General features: G+C 38.4%; 1 protein-coding gene across 1 annotated transcript in view; it reads right to left on the bottom strand.

Moving 5' to 3' along the window:
* Nucleotides 1-21,980, bottom strand: part of LOC139951550 (uncharacterized) — a 91,703-nt gene extending 69,723 nt beyond the window's left edge. Inside the window, exon 1 of the mRNA XM_071950490.1 lies at nt 21,868-21,980. The gene's annotated coding sequence lies outside the window, so the exon portion shown is untranslated. The remainder of the gene's footprint in view (nt 1-21,867) is intronic.
* Between the last annotated feature and the right edge of the window lie 2,755 nt (nt 21,981-24,735).

The following is a 24,735-nucleotide window of genomic DNA, read 5'->3' as shown; positions in this document are numbered from 1 at the left end:
TTGTTTTCGTTCGTTTGAAAAATCGGTGATTTCAAGCCATGGCCGTCTTCAAATTCAATGTTCAATTTTTTTCTTCATAATCATCGGCTGGCGTATACAAGTATTTGGTTAATGATCGTTGATGGAAGTTTCCTGTAAACCCGACTCAAGAAAATGTAAACTCTTTTAATATGCTTTACAAGCAAACTCACAGACACACAATATACCAACAAGTATATAGAATAAAACAACAAACAAAAGTTCAATGTATCTTTAAGTTCAAATAAATTGTTGAGATTTTGTTTTTATCAACTTAAAGGGGTGGTCGATAACACCGGTCATTTGCTTCTCTAACTGAGCCCAACCTGCATGTAGCCCCAGAACAACCATGCACTTTAATTAAGCCAGAGCTAAATAGGTTCATAATTTTGAGCTGCAGTTGAGCCCGGCCTAAATTGAGTTTAGGGCCTCCATTGGGCGCTGTATTAACGACAGTGCACAAAGTGTAGACGCTTCGTTATGTTGTACTCGATACTGGGTACTGCACTACGCGCACAACATTACCTCAACCCTCACAATACAAGTTGCAAAAAAAAAAAAAAAAAAAAAAATATACAGTTCAGTTTCTTTCAACGCGATTGAACTAGCCCAGTCCGTCGTCTACAGAGAAGCTTGCCGATTATGTTATCTTTTTAGTTATTAATAATAAGTATGGCATCGGTGTAGGACAAAAACTAACTCATCAAATTCTTCAATAAAGAAACACGCTCCTGGGGGAATTTACAATTGTATACTGGAGGAGTTGTGAAATGAACAGCGTAATTCGGAATCATAATCAAATGTTTTTCAGAGGACTCGGGGCACATGGACACAAACGGAATCCAATGAAACGCGATTCAAAAGAAGGACAAACATAGTTTAATTATAAAAAGCAAAGTTAAAGAACCACAAAGTAAAATTGATGAAGCGATATACAAAATGTTTCATATTATCTATCCGATGTAAAAATAGAAAGCATTGACGATCCGGAGGGGGTTTGGTCACAAAAGGCAACATTAATCAAAGCCGTCTATTATGGACATTGGGTCGGTAACCACCTGCCCCCTCTGGCAAAGGAACCGCCCACAAACGACTCGCTGTGTAACATTACTACACAAAAGAACAAGTGATTGATGTTAGAAGTTCGCTCAACACTACATACATTTTATGTGTATGACTTGATTGAGTTGACACTGTGTTTAATCCATGTAGTGCTATAAGCCTATATACATTGTTTGCCCATTTTGTTCTCTATCCCACAATAAATATCTGAAAAGGTTGACACACGTCAAATTCAACTTTAAAAGATTCCGGTAGTTTTAAGACAACTAGAAGGCACCTTATACTTTAAAAACTCCAGTGACTAAATTGACCTTACCGTGCTTACGGTAAAGCAGTGTCATGAAATCGAAATCGTACAGTAAGCACAAAATGGGTTCTTTATATTAAGCAGCTCTAGTGAAATTGGGTCATGTAAATTTGCATTATTACTAGCCTTTGATGAGATCACAGTGTTAAAGCAATCGCACAACATCGGTATTAACAGTTTTGTCCAAAGGCCCACACTTCGTGTATCACAACTTATACATAAAATAGCAAACCTGTGAAAATTTAGGCTCAATCGGTCATCGGAGTCGGGAGAAAATAACGGAAAACCCATCCTTGTTTACGCACGTTTCGCCGTGCCATGACATGTGTTTAAAACAAATCCATTGTTCTCGATATCGAGAATTGATAATTGTTTTAAAGTTTTCTCAAAAAGTAAAGCATTTCACGGAATAATATTTCAAGGGAAGTCTTTCACCATTACCTGCTGCAAACCCTGTAAGTTATTTGTAAATCTGTGGACTTTTCATTTTTGTTCTGTTCAGAAAGTGTCCAATGGCTTTAAATACACATCAAAGTATTGAACAACATTTGAAATCTTTCTCATAACAAACCTAAAGTCACCGCTCAATGACAGTTTTAATTTCAGGAAAGTTAACTTCCTTTGCTGCTGGGGGAAAGTCTAGTCCTGACTGACCGGTAAATCCCTTAAAGGTACAGGCGGCACGGAAGGGCTTTGAAACCCGCATATACAAATAATTGCTTCCCCGTCCCTACTATTTGTCTATCAAGAACGATATTTCTTCACTTCAAGTGTACCTCAAAAGTTCTGAGCATGAGCAAAACAGTATGGCCGGCCACAAGAATGGGCCTGAATATTTGTAATGCAGTTAGAATGTAGTCAGAAGTTTTAGAACGCACTTCAAACATTTAGGAATATACACAGAATTGTCATTCCGGTGGCATTTCGGCTCATTCTGCATCTGGTGTAAACTAGGGTATAACAGTCACAGTCGGCACGCAAGGACAAAGGCAGTGGACACTATTGGTAATTACTCAAAATAATTATCATCATAAAACCTTTCTTGATTACGAGTAATGGGGAGAGGTTGATGGTATAAAACATTGTGAGAAACAGCTCCCTCTGAAGCAATGGAGTTTTCGAGAAAGAAGTAATTTTCCACGAATTTGATTTCGAGACCTCAAGTTTAGAACCTGAGGTCTCGAAATCAAGCATCTGAAAGCACACAAATTTGTGTGACGGAGGGTGTTTTTTCTTTCATTATTATCTCGCAACTTCGACGACCGATTGAGCTCAAATTTTCACAGGTTTGTTATTTTATGCATATGTTGAGATACACTAACTGTGAAGACTAGTCTTTGACAATTACCAATAGTGTCCACTGTCTTTAAAGGCACTGGACACTATTCTCAAAATAATTATTAGCATATTAAAAAAACTAACTTGGTAACGAGCACCGGAGAGCTGTTGATAACATAGAACATTGTGAGAAACGGCTCCCTCGAAAGTAACGCCGTTTTAAAGTAATTTCTCACTATAAAAGTATACTTGAATTAGCCAAGGTCTCGAATTCAAGCATCTAAAAGCACACAACTTGTGTGACAAGGGTGTGTTTTTCTTCCGTTATTCTCTCGCAACTTCGACAACCAATTGAGTTCAAATTTTCACTGATTTGTTATTTCATACATATGTTTAGATACACTAAATCAGAAGACTGGTCTTTGACAATTGCCAAAGGTGTCCAGTGTCTTTACAAACCCCGCACATACAAATAATTGCATCATTACCTTTCTGTTTGCCTCTCACAAACGAATGATCTGTTTTTGTTTGAGTTTCATTGTTTCAATATTGGAGTCTGTTGATTACCGCAGGGATTGACGGCACCACTTTATACCTGTCCAGTCTTGTCTGTTACGGATTATGTATGGCCTATCGACTCGTTGCTATTATGTTTACTGTCTTTGAAAGTTTAAGATACATAGAGACGTTGTTTACATACATTCTGTTCATTTTTTGAGAGGATTACTTTCAAATGTTAGCATAATAGCTGAAACTATTGATGAATATTAATTTTGGTGATGATGTTGTTGGTTTGGACGGGTTGTGTTTGTTAGTGGACTTTCTGGATCAAAAGGACAAAAGAAAAAAGTGTTTTCCATCGACGGTTGCCTGTTTTATGAAAACGACCTTGCTTCTTCGTATAAATTATCCATTGAAACGAGACACTATAAAGCTGGAGAGTGTGGGGTGAAATTAGTGCGCGTTTTTTTATTTTTATTTTTTAAATAATGAAATGAACACTTAATGACTGACTTCACTCGTCTGACAGAAATTAGTTTCGCTTGAGTTGGTCCGATCCATTATAATGGTTCGTTCACGGCCAAGCTTTCTCTGCACAAAACGGAGCTTATTTCTGCTTGGACAGATATGAGCTGGCTTTACACCTGAGATTGTCAGAGGAAAGCACATACAACCCGGGTCTGAAACAACTTTTCCTGGGCAACTGAAGGGGCAGACACCCCCTGGTCATTGCCTTGGTGCCCTAGGTCGCCAGGCCTTAATGTATCTGGGTTTGTTTCTCCCTTGGTGGGCTTTTAACCTGGGATTAAAGAGAGCGCGTACAACCCGGGTATGAAAGGACTTCTCTTGGGCAACTACATGGGTAGAAACTCCCTGCTCATCGCCTTGGTGCCCTAGGTCGTTAGGCCTCAATGCAATCTGTTAATTTATTTTCTCCCTTGGTGGGCTTTTCACCCGGGATTAAAGAGAGCGCGTACAACCTGGGCCTGAAACGACTTCACTTGGGCAACTATAAGGGCAGAATCCCCTGGTCATTGCCTTGGTGCCCTATGTTGTTACTTCTCTTGGGCAACTATAAGGGCAAAACCCCCTGGTCATTGCCTTGGTGCTCTGGGTGAATGGGTATCGTTTTTTTCTAGTGTACGCGTTCAGTGATTTTATGCCCATTGGTAACTCCCTTTGTGCTTAGTATTTCATTTGGCCTAGATGCTGCCTGTTGTAAGTGTGGTTTTCCCCGTTGGTGTACGTGTTCAACTCCATAATGCCCATTGGTCAATTCATTGGTACCCTACCTTGTTGTCCTTAATGCCCTATGCTGTTGGAGGGTTTCGCCCTCTGTTCAATGCCACAATGCCCGTTGGTCAATGCCTAGCTGCCCTAGCTTGTGCCCTCTAATGTTTGAGGGTTCGCCCCCTGTTCAATGCCATAATGCCTATTGGTCAATGACTTGTTGCCCTAGCTTGTTAATGCCCTCTGTTGTTTGAGGGTTTCCCCTTGTTCAGCGCCATAATGCTAGGTCCTCGTAGAATAAATATTAATAGTTGAACGAATACGCAGCTTTAAACATTGCACATGGTTATATTTTAGTACAAATATCCACAAGGTTTCATGCCAGATAAGTCTTTTATTTATTCATACCAAAAGTCAATAGAAATTGGACAGTGCTGTCTTCATGAAAGATTGACCGTTTAAGCTGAGCAGGCCTGCAAGAAGTCCATGCCCTGTTGCTCTTTTGTAAACAGTATACTGTCACAAGTTGCGTGGTCTAAGCACATGCACACACACCATATTATGAAATTGTTCAATAAGTTAATATAAACATATTTAAAAATGACTCGTGTACAGGGCTGGAGGTAACCGGCCACTCTTTCCACAGGCAGAGTAGATATGATTTATGTTCACTCAACCCCACCTCGCACTACCCCCGTGACATAAGCTAAAGTACAACGTGCAGTCTTCGTTAATAATTCACAGTTCATTTACATTCTTAATCCTGTTGTGGTATTCCTTCCATTTTACGGCTCTCTGAAAGTAATGAATCACGACAGCATCCCCGTTATTTTCCTTCCATTCAATCGAGGCTTTAACATAAACACTTCTTAAATAGCGTTAATTGTGTTGATAGGCGTGGAGAGTCTCTTGGTAATAATGACAGACAACTGCTTTAAAGAAACTGGACACCTTTGGTAATTGTCAAAGAGCAATATTCTCACTTTGTGTGTATCTCAAGATATGCACAAAATAACAAACCTGTGAAAATTTGAACTCAATTGGTCGTCGAAGATGCAAACAAAATGTGAAAAACACCCTTGTTGCATTACTTTGTGAGCTTCCAGATGCCTGGAAGGAATGAGTTTTTTCTTCTATATCGTATCGCAACGTCGACGACCAACTGGGTTCAAAATTTTCACAGGTATATGTTGAGATACACCAAGTGAGAGACTGGTCTTCGACAATTACCAAAGGTAAGTACAGTGTCTTTAGGTCCCCTGATGGGTTCCGGGGGACACGGAACAACTGCAGTAGGTGGTATCTTCGTAACATGAAGTAAAACTATGTAATAGACTTTGCATTTTTTTAAAGTAAGAAATTAAATTGATATTGTTGTATTTAAAGACACTGGACACTATTGGTAATTGTAAAAGACCAGTCTTCTCACTTGGCGTATATCAACATATGCATAAAATAACAAACCTGTGAAAATTTGAGCTCGATTGGTTGTCGGAGTTGCGAGATAACTATGAAAGAAAACAAAAACAAATTCTAAACTTGAGGTCTCGAAATCAAATTCGTGGTAAACTACTTCTTTCTCGAAAACTACGTCACTTCAGAGGGAGCTGTTTCTCACAATGTTTTATTATCGACATCTCCCCGTTGCTCGTTACCAAGTAAGGTTTTATGCTGAGCAATTACCAATAGTGTCCACTGCCGTTAATGAGTAGGGTAGATGGCCTGAGCTTTCGATCCAAATCGAACCTTCTTCAGAGGTAATATATTTTGTTATATTTATATAATTTGAAAAGAAAAACATAAAATAAAAATATAACGAGTGTTATATGATATTCAAAGCTGCCTTTATGGCATTATAGGTTTTCAACATAACTTGTCTTCACTCAAAATTACTGTTACCGCTTTGCAGTAACTCAGCACGTTTTGGTGCGAGTGTGTATGAAACACTGTCGCTAGCTTGTTGTCGTGTTTATGACTCCAGAAACCGTCTGGACCCTGGATATTAAGGCTCCATTAAAGCTAAGATACAGTGGGGCGAAACCAACCCATTAACGGTCATAGATGGAGTGGGATTTGCGGTCCATCAATTCTCATTAAGCTACGCACGATTTGACGTGGAAAAAGAACATTTTTTTCCTGTAGATGTGTTTCAACTCGACTAATACATCTTGGATTCTTCACAAACTATGATACCTTTTTAAAACCTGAACACTTTATTTAAATGAACATTACAGAATTGGTTTTTGCTAACAAAACAGTTGCTGGCAGAGTAAGCACTTTATGTAATCCATCCTAAACATAAACTGACAAACCTGTCGAAGTTCGGCCATCTGAGTCACGAAAAAATAGTGAAAAATCGATTACAAATGTTGCATTGCATCGACGCCAAAACAAAAATGAATAAAACGCTCACTGAGCGATAAACTCCAAACGCGAATATAGATCATTTATTTCTCACCAAATATGAAATTTCAGACAGAAGGGGTGTTTTTTTACTATCATTATCATTAGACCGTGTAAGTTTTATGTAAATCTGTGATCATCACGAGTTTTGTTTCTTACCAATTCTGTAACCTTCCTTTAAAGGCACTGTACACATTGTCAAAGACCAGTTTTCCCACTTTGGTGCATCCCTACACAAATGCATAAAATAACAAATCTGTAAAAATGTTGACTCAATTTGGTCATCGCAGTTGCAAGGGATTAGTGAAAGAAAAACACCGTGTGGAAAAAATTTGTTTGCTTTCAGATGCCTATTCAAAGGCTTAATGCCTAAAGTATTTTATTACTTGAGCGAGAAATAACTTCTTTCTCAAAAACTACGTTACCAAAGAGGACCGTCACTCAAAATGTTTGTTTTATACATTGAAGTAACATGGGGGTAATCTCAACATTGGCCCACCAGTCGAACTGCCGCGGTCGGCCTGAGGTTTTAGCAACATTATTTTGTCTTGTGCCAAAATGTTACTTTCAGCAAAGTAAATACAAATAGAATTATAATAATGTTATCAACCATTTTTTCATATATTTATTTATTTATTCAATTTTTGGTTGTCATAACTTAGTTAATATTAAATTTACATATATCTAAAGTATTTAGACAAGACTTACATGCCGGGAAACCCGAGTTCTTCAATATTCTATAACTCAAACGGAGACACCACTTTATTTTCTTAATTTTTATTTTTTTATTTTGTCTTCTTATTATTTTTTTAAGTTATTATTTTTTTCTACCAAGAACTACATATTGAAGTAGAGATAGCAACTCATCCGATGAAAAATTGACAAAGAATCAACTTCGGAAGAAAATTTCCAATAAATATTAAGACTTAAGAGCTTATTAAATTTTGGTTTTACCCATATCAAAAATATGAAGAGCTTGTTATGACACAATGTGATTAAAGGCTTGTCGTATATATACACACAGGGGAGGCTTGGCAACGATTTAAATACATGAAAACTGTACTTCGATAATCAAATATTAAAGGAACATTACGGAAGTGGTGTTTACTAACAAAACTGTTGCTTGCAGTGCAAGCACTTTATGTTATGCACGATATATAGGCTGACAAACCTGTCGAAGTTTGAGACCGATCGTTCATCTGTTTGGGTCACGAGAAAAAAGAAAAACCGATCACACACAAAAATAACTCCGACTGGGAAATTATTTTCTATTATTTCTCATCAACTTGAAATTTCAGACAGAAATATTTCAGGGAATTTTGTCTATTATCATCACCATAAGACCGTGTAGGTTTTATGTAAGTCTGTGATCTTGGTTTTTTCTTAACGGCTCTGTAATGTTCCTTTAAGATGGAAGAAAATTGTCTCAACAAAACAATTATTCATGTGTTATTCTACAAACTCGAAGCAGCTGCAGTCAACTAATAAACCGTCTAAAAGTTTATATTTTTTAATTTATATCTGGTTTTAAGAAATTATCCCGTTTACTTAATACTGGCTGTTATTATTTGGACAATAAAAAACACATTCTACCCGTCACCGTCTAATATACTGCAGCTGAAATCGTTTTTTATTTATATTTGGTTTTAACATAGTTTTCAGTCTACTTGTTGATGTATTTAATTGCTCAATAAAGAACGCGTTCTGCCCCGTCACCGTCTAAATTTTTGCAACTGAAATCGTTTTTGATTTATGTTTGTTAAAAAAAAAGATATGCAGTCTACTTTTTGATGTTTTTATTTGTTAAAAACAAAGCCATTTCTGCCTCGTCGCCGTCTAAAGTTTTGCAACTGAAATCGTTTTTGATTTATACTTGTTTTCAACAAATTATTCAGTCTACTTTCTGATGTTTTTATTTGATAAAAACAACGCAATTTCTGCCCCGTCGCCGTCTAAATTTTTGCAACTGAAATCGTTTTTGATTTATATTTGTTAAAAAAAAGATATGCAGTCTACTTTTTGATGTTTTTATTTGTTAAAAACAAAGCCATTTCTGCCTCGTCGCCGTCTAAAGTTTTGCAACTGAAATCGTTTTTGATTTATATTTGTTAGTCAGTCTACTTTCTGATGTTTTTATTTGATAAAAACAACGCAATTTCTGCCCCGTCGCCGTCTAAATTTTTGCAACTGAAATCGTTTTTGATTTATATTTGTTTTTAAACAATTTTTCAGCCTACTTTTTGATGTTTTTATTTGCTCAATAAAACGCAATTTCTGCCCCGTCGCCGTCTAAATTATTGCATCTGAAACCGTTGATGAAAGTTCGTCAAGAAATGATTTGAAGCCGAGGTTACAATTTGGAAGTGGGGGGGGGGGGAATTTAAATAAAAGCAGTACCCGGCGTCCCAAGTGGGGACTCATGCCCCGGGCCATGTTTTTAGTATAAGTCATTGGAAGTGATGTAGTGTTTTGCAATACAATACGGACTGAATGCCCCTTAATGGATTCTACGCATAACATGTGGCTAACAGTTATTAATATGAGACACGACATGGGGCACTTTAGTTCGGAAGTCGAGCATGGTATCGAAATATATAACCGGATGTAAAGTTAACCCTATTATTAATTTTTGATTTCCCCTCCATCTTTTTTGTTTTGTTTTTGTTTTTCATTTTGTTTCCCCAGCCGTCATTAGTAATTTGTTTTGCAAACCTTACAACGGACTTAAAGCCACTTAAACTTACTAAGAGACAAGGAAACGTGCCTGCAACAGATTATGGTCTTACTCTTTGTTAGATGAGTCAAACGCCTGTGGTGGTTTAAGTGATGAAACATTTAAATCCGCCTATTCTACTTGGATACGTGAGTCGCTAAACGGAATGCAGGGGCGGATCCAGGATTTTCATAAAGAGGGTGTGGTTGCTTTGAAAAGGCTAATGTTTAAATGTACAATTTCCAGTAATCCCTCTGTTCGTGTTGATCACAACGTGGGGGTCCAATTCCCTTTTTCCCCCTTTTTTCCCCTTTTTCTTCATATGAGATGCTCTCTGGTGCAATCTAGGGTATTTCAAAACCGTTTTAGCAGTCACTTTAAAGGCAGTGGACACTATTGGTAATTACTCAAAATAATTGTTAGCATAAAACCTTACTTGGTAATGAGTTATGAGGAGCTGTTGATAGTATACAACATTGTGGTATTTGCAATACAGGCAAACTGAAATAAAAGTAAAATATATGGAAACAAACAAATTTCATTTGTGATGAACAAAAACTCTTTAAATGTTAATATTATTTTTTCTTTGAATATTAGGCTCGATGATTTGTCAAAGTGTTTATGCGCAGATTCTTCCATCGGTTAATATTATGTACATTGGAAATTCACTTAAAATTATGCGAACCTCTCCTGAACTAATCTACTTATTTGATTTTAAACAAACACCTCTTGACATCCCTGGGAACAATTTGCGATTTTAACCTTTCACAGAGGGACACTCTAAAATGAGCTAATTTTCTTTACAAGTGACAAGGTCTGCGACTGCATTGTTTGAACCAGCGACCGGTAGTCTTTGTTAATGCATTTGCCACGATTTTACCATCAGCGCTAAATTAGATTAAACTGTCCCTACTCAATTTTATTTTATTTTTTTATTCATATTTTTTTTTTTAAATTGATGACTAAAATAACATAAAAGGATTCCGGCTATGAGGGGTATTTTTGATGTGTGTGTGTGAGGGTGGGGGTGGGGGAGGGGGTGGGGGAGGGGGGGGGGGTGGGGGAGGGGGGGGGGGGTAGGATACAACAAAGGAATTTCTCGTTCAATCGTGGCAGAGAGTTCACATTGCCAAAGGCCTTTGCTGTCATTTCAAAATCTACTCGATCCCGGCCTCACATGTATCTCTTCTTTGGCACATCACGCATTTTCCAGGCTACACTTTATCCAAGTTTAGCATAATATGCTTTGTTTTTTGTTATTATAGTCTGAGCTGCAATTTTCTTTGTCCTTGGAAAAAACGTGAAAAAATGTGACAAACAGCCTGAACATTTAAATCTTAATAGCCATTCACCGTGAACATGTAGGTCAGGCTTTGTGCTCGAAAATGATTTGCCCACCTTTTTTTTTCTCAAGGACCAAAATCATACCATGCCTGTGTAAAAATACGCGGGATATAAGTTATACTGAAATTAGTTTGGATTTCCATGCGAGCTTTTTCATCCTTCTTCAATCAATCAATCAATCAATCAATAAATAAAACATTTATTTCCACATTCACATCACATGGAGGCATCATCCTAAAAGCCGAGGCTTGTGGCGGATGTGCCCGTTACAAGATTACAGAACAAAACAGGATAACAGCACTAAATAGACGAATAAATAAATACATACCACTACGGTATGTATTTAAAGTAGTACAATTAAAGACACTGTGGACACTATTGGTAATGCTCAAAGACCAGTCTTCTCACTTGGTGTATCTCAACTTATGCATAAAATAACAACCCTGATGTGAAAATTTGAGCTCAATTGGTCGTCAAAGATGCGAGATAGTAATGGAATTAGTAGGATTTGAAACTTTGCATGGTGGAAATACGATATAGAAAGGTTTGCGGTAACACCATGTAATGACTATCTCTAATGAGTTGGGATGGTTCTGAAAATAACCGTTGGTGAAATTAGAAAAAATACACCCTTCACATGAAGTTGTGTGCTTTCATCAGATACTTGATTTCAAGAGGTCTCGAAATCTAATTCGTTGAAAATTACTTCGTTCTCGAAACCTACGTATACTTTAGAGGAAGCCGTTTCGCACAATGTTTTGTACCCTCATTATTTTCAGACTGTCTATGGGAAATCAGCACTTTTAGTATGGAACTCATGCCTATCAAAGTACATCTCAATATTATTACAAAGGATGCGTTCGTTTAGCTTCCCTGGGTCGACCCCGATGTTGCGTATTTTATTTTTTTCCAGTGGGCAAAAGTGGGCGAACGTGGGCACACAATTACCCCACGTTCGTCCTCGAACCAGAAAAAAAAACCACAGACACGTCACCACGTGAGCCTTCCCGTGGTGACGTTAGTGCACCTCGGGCCAGCCCGAAGTGACCCAATCCACAAGTGGGGCTCTTGGGGCTGGCCTGAGGTGCACTGACGTCACCACAGGAAGGCTCACGTGGTGATGTGTCTGGGTTTTTTTTCCTGGTTCGAGGACGAACGTGGGGTAATTGTGTGCCCACGTTCGTCCTGGAAAAAAAATATAATACGCAACATCGGGGTCGACCCAGGGAAGCTAAACGAACGCACCCACTGTCTGTCTGGGTCTCAACCACAAATACACATTATATACATACTGCAGGCTAAAAAGAAACCCCTCCTCTGTTCAAAACTCTGCAAAAAAATATATATATAACTATGTCATCCCCATGAGTATCAAATGTTGGAAGTATTCAAGTCTGTTCATTGTTTTCTTGCAAAACTTAGAGTTCATTACCCACATCCTGCTCCCGAGGGCTCAGATGTACTTCACGCAATTAAGCGTCATGGAAAACAATTTGTCACAGAGGGCTGTAAAGATGTAGTCGCAGCTTAAGTTGTCTTCAACTCACAGAAAATACTTTTGTAAAACAGAAATATTCGATTGAGAGTGATTGAGCGGATTTGTATAGACCTTCAATGTTTTAAGATGATAGAAGTAATCGATGTATATCTCTTATGGCATTCGGAGCATTAGAGCGTGGCTCAAGACGGTAGTGTTTGGGATTAGGATTTCCAATTGGTGCACAAGGTGAAAAACCATAAGGTAAGAGAAGTTTGAGTTTGCATTCCAAGGTCATGGGTTCATTCAAGTTCGATTGAACTAACCACCCCAACTGTAAATTGCTGCGAATGTTGTATTTGATTATTTATTGATTATTTCAAGGATTTGGGTACTTTGTTTGTGACATAAAACACACAGATTTACATTAATGACGTTCTTCCTAAGCCTACCATGGAATGTTTAAAGCAATGTTTTAGTTATTCTGGTTCTGCAATATGGTCCTAAATAGGGCGAACTCTGCCAAATGTTATAGAACTGCCTCAACGGTAAGCACGGTACGCAACGGTAGTTTGTGTGCTTACCGTATAGCTTAATAACTTACTAAAAAGTAAGCGTATTTAACAGATTAGCAAAGAATTAAAGCGTCTATCTTGCACGTTCACCACGGATTTACAGCTTAAATATCGCAAGAGGATATTTTGAACACCACATTTTTTTTTTACCATTTTCCCTCCAAATTGTGAAAATCTTATTTAAAATTTTACGATGATTTTATTTTTTATAAGTTCCACTGACTTATTTTGTTAGCAATCTATCCCTTCCTCTTTTTCGTTTAGTTTGAGCAGCAAAGAGTAACCCCTTCCACGTACTGACTGGGTTTGAGCAACAAGGAACAATTTATCCCTCCTCTTTTTGGCTGGGTTTGTGCACAGTTTCGTACTTTGTTCTCTCAGAAACACTCTATGAAGAAAAGGAGCACAGTTTGAACTTTCTGAAGAAAGACAAATCAAGAAAAGTCGTCATATTTCACTCAAAGAATGAAACATTTAAATTTGTGGTTAAAAATAAACCTGTAAACGTATGTATCACCATTGACAATATTCCTAGTATAGTTTAACCGTATCATTTAATAAATACACGTGGGCGAACCAATCGCTTCACTGTAATATCGGTTTTGTTCGTGACTACACATGCAGTTATTTGGTTTCCCCTGTCAATGCCAAGATACTTAGTTACAAGCCTCTCCATTGTAAAAAGCCGACAGTCCATAAACATATCTTCTAAGAAAAAAAAATCGACCTCATTGTGTTTTCCCTCCGAGTCCTTGATTAACCTGACAGGTTTATGTTGCACTACTATAGCGACATTTCAAATCATCTGTCACTTTCGAACTGTCGCAATCTCGGTTTTGAACATCCATTCGACCCAATAAAACACAGGTTTTTATTGGGCACTTTATCATTGACGGGGAGAGTCTGTTATTTGTGACACAAGATGTACTTAACGGGGAAAAACAGTTTGAAGGGCTATACTCGTGGGTTTTAGTGGGTTTTAGTTTAAAGGCACTGGACAACTTTGGTAATTGTCAAAGACCAGTATTCTCACTTGGTGTATATCAAAATAATACAAGACAAATTCTCACGCGGAGAAGACAGTTTTTTTTTTTAAGTACCCGAACCTTAAAAAGGGTTTTGGTACTTTGTTTGTACGAGACAAACCACATTGTCTACAGATTTACATTAAACTTACACGATTTAAAGATGATGATGTTAGAAAGCGTCCTTTAAAAAAATACTTGCCGAGATGCTGTAGTTTTTGAGGAATGAGTAAAACAATTTCACGAAAATAGTTATTTCCTTCTCAGTGAGACAACAATTATTTTAGCGTGTACAACGGATTTACGGAACTCATCTGGAATCATATTGCTCTGTGATTTTCACTTTTGTTTCTGCAAAAAACTTGACGACTAATGAAACAGTGCAGAGCCAGTGCAGAGCATCTAACATTTATCCATATATGACTCCTATAATGTGTTTCATTTTTAGCCTTGCCTTATTAAACCTGGAAAAAATAATGGATGAAACGTGACCCGTGCTCCAACAATCAAAATGACAATTGTATAATTCAATACGCATTACTGATACCTGAGAAGATAATATTTCCTTCAAAGTGTTAATAGTATTCATTATTTTCTCGACAAAACCTCCTTAACTTGTTAATAAGAAGTGAACATTCACATTGGTTGTGATTAATGCTGAAACTTGTTGAGTGTGAGACAAATTTTACTCCTTCAAAAGCCACTGATCACAAATGACACGAGTGACAAAATGCGCACTCTAAAAAGTCCAGAGCAAGTTAAAATAAATTCAGAGTCTCATGACGTGCTATTGTAATTAGACACTGGACACCTTTGGTAATTGGCAAAGTACCAGTCTTCTCATCTGGTGTTTCTCAACAAATGCATATAATAACAAATCTGTGAACATTTGAGCTCAATCGGTTGTCCAAGTTGCGAGATATTAATGAACGAAAAGAAACACCCTTGTCACACAAAGTTGTGTGCTTTCAGATGCTTGACTTCGAGACCTCATTCTAAATCCGAGGTCTCCGTCACTTTAGAGGGAGCCGTTTTTCACAATGTTTTATACTATCAACAGCTCCCAATTAAGGCCGGCTTATAGTCGGTCGTGCGATGGTCGCGCGACGGAAATCTTGCGCGCAATCCTAAGAATGAGACCTAAAAATTGTGTCTTTTTACGATCGCGCGTCTAGATTTCCGACGCCCGACCATCGCGCGACCGACTATAACTCGGCCTTTACTTGTTACTTAGTAAGGTTTTATGCTAATAACTATTTTGAGAAATTACCAATAGTGTCCACTGCCTTTAGCTGCTTTATAAACTATTGTCGTTCAAAAATTAGTAAAAACGTAAATTTTAGTATTTTTAACTGCTGTCGTGGATTATTTTTAATTGAACAATGAAACCAAAATGAATGAATGGAATTACATGTACTTGGATCAATGACCATACGTCCGAACTTCATATTCTGGTTATAAAAGTAACCACACGAAACATGGGTATTACGAGACGAGACTCAACGCCCTAGGGGCACTGAAGAACCTACCCCATCTATGAACGCAAGACCCATAACCGGAAAGCAATCTCGACAACTTTCTACTACACCAACACTGTATGGATATTGACTTCATTAATCCAATGATAATCGTGCTCCTGATGGGGTTTAGGCATCCCGTCCTTAAGTGGACAGGTGTAGTCACACTCTCAAGGAAAACATCCGGTAAATCACTAAAAACATCTTAGGATTGTCAGGGAGTAAGACGTTAGTTACTAATGCACAAAGTCCGGTTGCGGGCCAACCCGTTTAAAAAGGTTAAATGCACAGGAGCCGATTTCACGTGTTAGGACGAGTTCGTTCGGACGAGTAACTAGTCCTAGCTTATCTTAAACATGTTAGAGTGCAAGGCTGGGGGGCTCGTCCTAAGTCCTAAGATTAGTCCTAAGTTTGGAAGAGTTGGGTGAAACCGAAGGCTGGGTAAGTTCATTTATTGTCAAAGACCACAGTATTGTCACTTGAGGTGTCCCAACATAAAATAACAAATCTGTGAAAATGAGAACTCAATTGGTCATCGCAGTTCGAAGCGAATATTGAAACAAAAAACACCCTTTTAGCACAAAATTGTGTGCTTTCATATTCTTGAGAAAGGCTTCAGGCCTGAAGTATTTAATATTCAAATATTAAGGTGGGAAATGTGGCCCCGTTCAGCAACACATTGTGCATGTGCATACCTACCGTTACTTAAGCAAAGGCCCCTTGACGTCACTGCAGTTTGCTTTATTATACAATGGGTATTTTTTTTTTTTTTTTACATAGCTATAATGCGTCTACCTTTATAGTGCTCAACTACAAGGCGTTTGGCAAACACATAGGCCGTTTTCGAAACCACGTCTTCAACTTTGGATTCGGCTTCAGGCTCCATCCGCGCGTCGTCCGAAGCCCAGAGCGCGTATGCAAAGCACGCGCAACTTTCAGAAACAATCGCGATGTCCAACCCATCTGCGGTTCCGTGTCCAATGCGCAATTTATTCTCTTACACAACGGTAATAATTACTCAATAAAGTTCACCGCTAAATCATGAGAAGAGCTAGGCTGGGGAAAGGTGTGGGAAAGCAGTGTCGTGCCCCGGGATAGTCTGTTCTAAAGGCAACAGTACTGGAGTCTCCGGCATGGACTGCACGTAGTACTGCAGAGCCTGCTGCTGAAAATGAACCATTTAGTCACCTAAAGATTAAAGGAACACGTTGCCTTGGATCGGGGGAGTTGGGATTTGAAAAGCGTTTGTAATCGTTTGTTATGAGGTACATGGTGTAGATAGAAATTTCAAAAGTATAACACAATGATCCACACAAATTTGCCTCGAAATTGCATGGTTTTCCTTTTACTTTGCGAACTAACACGGTCGGCCATTAAATGGGAGTCAAAAATTTGAATCCCATAAATGGCCGACCGTGTTAGTCGACGAGGTACAGGAAAACCACGCAGTTTCAAGGCATAGATCATTGTATTCTACTTTTACAAAATCTTTCTAACCAATATACATTAATTTTTATATCAAACGGTTACAAGCGCTTTTTATCGACCAACTCGTCCAATCCAAGGCAACGTGTCCACCTTTAACAAATCTGATTTTTACTCCGATTGAGCGTCAGTTTAGTAGAGTTCCGGTCAATTTTATACAATTCCGGTCAGTTCTGACATAGTTCCGGTCAGTTTTGACACAGATTCCGGGCCAAAAGTGGGTAATGCTCAAGCATATTTTGTTGTGATCATGTTGAAACTAACTATACTCGTTGACCTGTTTGACTAGGTTCAGAATCGATTATTAGGGAATGCGTGATACCTACGCCAAAGTGAGAACACCCTCATCAGAAACAGGAGGGGGAAATAAAACACAAAACAGAAACAGAGTTTTCTGTGAAAACAATAAAAATCACGTAGCCACCACGACATGTCAATAGCCCTTTAGTGATGAATTCCAACACAGTCGAATGGAGATGTCAACAAATTCTACTTTTCTTTTGAGCTTTCTTTTTGGAACATGTTTTGTTCTGTGTTGTCTAGAACATTTCACATGTTGTCTTGTTGTAACTGTCATCTCAGCAGTCATAATTGCTTTCAACTACGAGAGCTTCTTCCATTTTATTTGGCCACAGATCGTTTCCTTCTGCAGCACCGTTTCTTTGCAATATTATTCCTATGCTTATTCGCCGGGCTAGTTTATACTGTTTTAAGTCTCTGTTAAAAACTAAACTAATTTTTGTTTGAAGCTGCTTATTACTTTGTAACTGTATATTTCCACTCATTGTTTATTTTATTAATCTCTTTATACGCTTAGAGGCTTTGGCAGTAGGCGCTTTACAAATGTCTTTTATTATAGTATTACAAGTGCATCCTACTAGGTGTTCAACCAATAGGAAATCCTCAACAGTACCCTAAAAAATACCATGCACTGTAACACGAGGGTTGAATATAATTGTGTAGAGAAGATGACGAAGAATGGGAGACTTTTTATGGACGCTTGGTGGCAGCAGACTTACCCAATCCACAAGTGGGGCTCTTGGGGCTGGCCCGAGGTGCACTGACGTCACCACAGGAAGGCTCATGTGGTGACGTGTCTGGGTTTTTTTCCTGGTTCGAGGACGAACGTGGGGTAATTGTGTGCCCACGTTCGTCCTGGAAAAAAATAAAATACGCAACATCGGGGTCGACCCAGGGAAGCTAAACGAACGCACCCCTACTTATTTTGAGATTTCCTCCCCATAAAACACAATATGACAACATTTCCAACTGAGCATTCATTTGAAAGCTACTTTGCTCAGACCAGTAAGTTAACACTACAGTGAATAGTGGCTTATTTTATAGCGTACATATCCGTCACTCTGTGAAGCTCGAGGCGCTTCAACATACACTGTTTTCCTGCAAGGTATGTGATGGGACTACGTTTGAATAATGATACCCTACTCCTTTTCCATAGCAGAATGTAGTCTTTTACAAGGTGCTGTGGCGTAATATGCTGCCAATCAAACCAGTAACACCGGGGCAAACCCCTTCTCTTTTCGATAAGTTTACAAGATGCTGTGCCGCAGTATGCTGCCAATCAAACCAAGAACACCGGGGCAAACCCCCTTCTCTTTTCGATAAGTGCTCTTAGTTCTGTGACGTGCGTTACACAGCTCAAGAAGCAATAAAGCAGGCTTATATTGATCATGTAATGCGGTAACGAGCTCAATCTGTCAAAACTATCATAGAGGATGGACGCTTGAGGCGCACATTGGAGGCGTAATTGTTGCTATAAAAGAATGCCGCTATGGTTGCGTTTTGACGTAATAAGATATTCTATGTCAGGCTACCTCAATGTTTAGTGTCAACTGTCATATCTCATACTCTACGACAGACAGGAAAAAACATAAACCTATTGCAGGAATTTGCATTGTGAAACGAAAAGGTACATGCAGCGAAGCTAACGGGCCAGTCTTAATCTGAATCACTGATTAAGAGCAGGTGAATTGTTCAACCAATGCGGAAATTGAGTTCCAAAAAGAATAACAATAAAATATTTGTTTATGATTTATCTTAATGAACATAGCTTTAAAGTAGAATTTGTGTTTAATATTGGCAAAATGAAATCTATGGCCTGTGCTGTTGGTTAGTGGTTATTGTTCCATACTGGTTTCTAAATAATAACATTACCAAGGCTTATTTGTTTATGATTTATCTAAATGTACAGTCTTGAAATATAATTGTTGTTCAATATTGGTAAAACGAAAAACCATGGCCTGAGCAAATTTGCTTAGCATAATCACTCCAAAAAGAATGCCAACAATGGTCACTTATTTGTTTATGATCTAGCTGTAATACCTGCTAATGTATAGCTGTTTAATTTTACATGATATTTTTGGTTCAATAATATTGGTAAAACGAAAACCATGGCCTTTAGCAAATTTGATTAATATGATCACTTCAAATGGGTTGTGGTTTTTAGCGGTCCCCGAAGACAAACATGGTTCCACGGCTACTTAGTGTGCGCGACGCCGTCCCAGCGCTGCGACGTACTTTCCTGAAACAAGGCCCGTGAACATTTTTGCTCGCTTTTATTTAAATGGACTGTCACGAGTCCATTGGGAACAACTCTAGTCTACCAGATCGGAAATGAGTAGGGTCCTCTAGCAGGAGGAAGCGTCGCTCTGGGAGGTGGTCTCAACTCCAGCCGAATAAAACTATTTAAGACTGTTCCCCCTAGTATTGGTAGCTACGGGGGGAAGTGTTGTGATACGGAGAATGCATTCATACAAATGAATAACTTGTCCGTGTAATTTCCATGAGTAATAAAAACAAAGTTAAAACTGTTGTACTTGCACTGGCAGATTAACCTGTGTCACTCTTTGGCATTTGCTAAACTAAACAAGGTCGATGCAAATCAGGCACCGGTTTGTTAGGATGGTGCCTTTTATTTGCTTTCTGTGTCGCCAGATCACTTCTGTTTAATACCGAGATAGACAGAAAAACACGACTTAAGCTTGAATTATACCAATACACCTGAGCATTATTTTGAGATGATAAACAGACAATGAAGTTGAGTTGCCGAATTGCAAGCAACCAAGGACAACTTTAAGAAAGGTCCTGTAGTAAATACATTCCCGGCACTTCTCTTTTAAAGGCAGTGGACACTATTGGTAATTACTCAAAATAAAATTATTAGCATAAAACCTTACTTTGTGTGACGAGTAATGGGGAAAGGTTGACGGTATAAAACATTGTGAGAAACGGCTCCCTCTGAAGTGCCATAGTTTTCGAGAAAGAAGTAATTTTCCACGAAGTTGATTTCGAGACCTCAGATTTAGTATTTGAGGTCTCGAAATCAACCATCTAAACGCACACAACTTCGTGTGAAAAGGGTGTTTTTTCTGTCATTATTATCTCGCAACTTCGACGACCAATTGAGCTCCAAACTTTCACAGGTTTGTTATTTTATGCACATGTTGAGATACACTAAGTGAGAAGACTGGTCTTTGACAATTACCAATAGTGTCCAGTGTCTTTAAACTGTCAGTACTGAGGCCTTTTATGATGTACGAAAGCACACAAATGTGTGTGTTTTCTCTCATTGTTCTTTTGCAAGTTCGATGACCAATGCCGTCAAAATGTATATATGTATTATGTTGGGATACACCAAGTGGAATTACATCAGCCAATTTTACGCAACACGGGTATACCTCTAGTTAGGACGAGTAATTCGTCCTAACTTAGGATGGGTTCAATGCGTCCTAACGTCTTTAGATACGGAACTAAACTCAACACACAAGTCCTAATACTAATCATAAGTAAGGAAGAGTCTGGTGAAATCGACGGCTGTGCCTTTAACGGTATGTGCTTTGTGACACTATTGATGTAGCTCCGACGCCCGCTTCGGCTGAGAAAAGTCTGCGTAATCAAATAACAGATTCGATTCGTTGAGCCCAACAGACTGAAAAGTCAAAGAATTTTGTTTGCCGACGTCATTGCTTTTGATCTATCCTTGAACTTATGTCATCTTCCTCAGCAGATGTTCAACATGTAGTTTTTCTGGAATTTGTTGTTTGAATTTTTTTTTTCCAAATCGCTTGGCCTCAGATTGAATATAAGAACTGTATATAAGGGAGTTGCAGTTTTAAGGGGTTGTGTAACATAAAACTTGACATGCAAGACTATTTCGACCGCGTAGTCTTCAATATAAAGCATGACATCTTTCACTGAATACAGTGTCGCAATAAACAGGGCAAACGAATAACTAATGCAAATGTAAATGCAATCAGAGTTTTTTTTTTTTTTTTTTTTTTCAACGGAGGATTTTTTTCATTCACACTTAAGATCTCTTCATTTTACAAACACGCTGAAAATACGTAACATTAACAGCAAAACAAAATTAACAAAATACAAAATACGATGTTAACCTTGAACCAATAGTTTTAAAGAGTCCCATTTTTTGAGAAAATTAACAGTGGAATCATTGGTGATGGAGATGCATTTATCCAAAGTATAATAAAGCTTTAAATCCAGTTTTATGCAATCGGAGTGCCTGTGTGTGCATCAAATCTCGAACTTTCTAACTTGTTTTTATTTCGCTTATTGTACTGTTTCTTGTAAAGCGCGTGTTCAAAGTGTAAGAGCGCTCAACGTGTAAGAGTGCCCGTTACTATTAAACGTGCAAAACGAGGACGAACAAAAAAAAAGAAGAAGATGCGATTTTTTTGAAAGTGGATACCGAGAACGAGCGGCCACCGACTGTGCTCATTAAACAAACAAAAAACCCGTAGTCGTGACTTTCCCGTAGAAGTCCCAACCTCCCCTTGGGAATCACAAAAAAATGAACTCTCAGAAACCCACGATCATGTGTCCAGAGACCCGGCGTAATAGTCCACGAGGATAGCAATCGTGATCTTCCATTTTAAACGGTATATAAAGAGAGCTTACCCAGATCATCCCAGCAATCATAGAGCGTGTACCTCAATAGTACAGTACCACCCGAGAGACCTCTTTCCCTGAATGTAAGGTGGTTATATATCCACTGGATCGCTCTGTTTTCTAGATAAGGGACAACATAAATTGGTTATCAAAAAGTACAAATTGGACAATGAATCTGTTTTGATGACTGTTATTAGTATAAATATCTCATTTGACGAGAGAGAGTAGGGGATAAGCGGGTGATTATAATAGCGAATAAAAACAAATCACTCTTACTTTTATGATCGAATGACGATTTCGAGGAGTGATATTCCGAGGTACCGTCAATTTGTGACGATTAATAAGTGATATTTTGGAATATTTTCCGGTATTGATAGTGAATTAACATCCCATTGATTGCCATCTGTACTTTTTTAATAGCAAAGTATTAATTTAATTTAATGGTTATCCCAATTCAGCTGTTGCTGTTTAGAAAAAAAAAGTGTAGAATTTGAAAACGCGATTTGTGTCGTAGCTAATTAAAGGGAAGGTACACGTTTGGTAATTGTCAAAGACCAGTCTGTTCACTTGGTGTATCCCATCATAACCATAAAGTAACAAGCCAGTGAAAATTTGGGCCCAATTGGTCATCGAAGTTGCGAGGAAATGATGAAAGAAAACACACCCTTGTTGGACGAATTTGTGTGCTTTCAGATAAGAATAAAAGACTTCTAGCTAGAAGGCTTTTATTATTTTAGTGAGAAATTACCTCTTTCTCAAAAACTAAGTTGTTTCAGAGGGAGTCATTTCCCACAATGTCTTATACTATCAACATCTCTCCAATGATCGTTACCAAGTCAGTTTTCAAGTGAATATTTGTTTTGAGTAATTACCAAACGTGTACCTTCCCTTTAAAGACACTGGACACTTTTGGTAATTGTCAAAGACCATGTCTTACTTGTTGTGTGTCCAATCATAATGTGCACAAAATAACAAATCTGTGAAAAATTTGACTCAACTGGTCATTGAAGTTGCAAGAGAATAGTGAAAAAGAAAAAACACCGCCACAAAAAATGTGTGTGCATTCAGATGCAAAAAAAAGAGAGAAAAAAAGAGAGACGTTTCCTCCATCGTCTCAAACTAAAAAAAATCACTTTTCACTGTTTGTTTTTTGGACGATCTTCCCGTCAAGGGAACTCGGCAAACTCCAATAATACAAACACCAAGCTGGCAACAGCTAAACTTTCTCATAAAATCATTGGTTGAAATAATGTCATGCCGAATTGCACAGATCATGATGGTGTGCTTCAGTAACAAGAAGACAATTGATGTATTACACATGACGTCATTGGCCGCCATCTTTGATTGAACGTGCACGCATGAAAGGTTATCATTATTGCTGAGAGTTATTCGCAATGCGACACGTGTGCACTTTTACATTGGTTATCGTCATCAAAGATGGCAGTCGGTAACGCTATGTGCAATCATACTATCTGTATCTGTATTGTTGAGCCGGCAAAAAAAAAATGTCTAAAGACACATCACACCAGCTTTGCGCATTGTGTGGATGGGATGGCTTAATTTTTGAAGTGCTTAGCGAGAGTGTCTTTGAAGACATCTAATGAGTTGCTGATGGAAATCACACTACCGGGTAAGGCGTTCCAGTCCTTGATGGTGGCCGGAAAATACTTATGTAGTCACTGTGAGATCAGCGGTTAGGGTAGGATTCGAACCCACTGTTTCCCCCCTTCACTATCAAAGGCAACTCAGATACTTAATTCTGCAGAATATACATTCTGTCGCTTTGATTCAACAAAGTTTATGAGTGAGAGTACTTTAACGACAGAGTGCAAGTTGCATCATATCTGCTTCCGATAAGGACTTCTTGTAAAGGCAATTTGTTCGCATTAATACTTGTTTGCTGTTCATCTAAATTACTTTGATGCAACCGACCAAGACAAACTGAGAATGTCCAAAGGTTACACCATTGTGCCAAGCTGCTCAGACCTGCCTGTATACCATCTCGCTTGCATCAATCCAATGATATGACTCCTAGTAATGACACATGCAAAATACCTAACAGAATTAAATAACAGTGTCCATTCACGCCGATAAGTTCAACACAAATTACATCATGTCTATATACAAAGTCATTTTTATTTTGCTGCGTCGCTGGATTAATTTATCCCAACATGTAATATAATTTCTGTTCATACCTTCTTTGTCACCCCCCCCCCCCCCACTCTCCAAGGAGACTTTCCGAGAGCCGAGGTCAGTGGAATTCAATTCCCCAAACCAACCCAATCAATTTAGGGGGGTTATTTCTAGTGCTCCACCGCTCTCTCGGAAAGCCTGGGATACGAAATTGTGAATTTGTACATGTGTATGCGGCTATTTTTACCAGAAATGAGGTTGTTTGATCTTGTGTGAACTGACTTTCCTGACTTCTCGCGTCTAGTGTTTGCCCCGGGGTTACACACTTTACGATTAGAAAACAGATAGTGCAGCTACCGTGTACATGTGTATGCGAGCTGTCAATGCTATAGACTATGTAACTTGATTTACTCACTGCGACACTATAACGGGACAAAAGGAACTACATGGAACAATGGGATATGCCAAATTACAGGATAGTTGACTTTATATGCAATCACCAAAAAAATATTCAAACGATTGGGCTTATTGGTCATAACGCGCTTTATCGTAAATTATGACAACGGGAAAGACATTGAACAATAAAATATATGCAATGACAAGATAATTGTTGACCTTTTATATAGTTGTAAAAAAAGATAGGGCTTAACTTGGTTATATCGCACATTTTGGGGAGAAAATTTGCAGTATCCCATAGATTTGAATCCAAATTGAAATGAGAAGGGAATTTAATTGTCGTTACCG

The sequence above is a fragment of the Asterias amurensis genome, chromosome 19 (genome assembly GCF_032118995.1).
Source record: "Asterias amurensis chromosome 19, ASM3211899v1".
In the NCBI taxonomy this organism is placed as follows: domain Eukaryota; kingdom Metazoa; phylum Echinodermata; class Asteroidea; order Forcipulatida; family Asteriidae; genus Asterias; species Asterias amurensis.
Note: the sequence above shows the minus strand (reverse complement) of the source record. Positions and strands in the feature narration are given on the sequence as shown.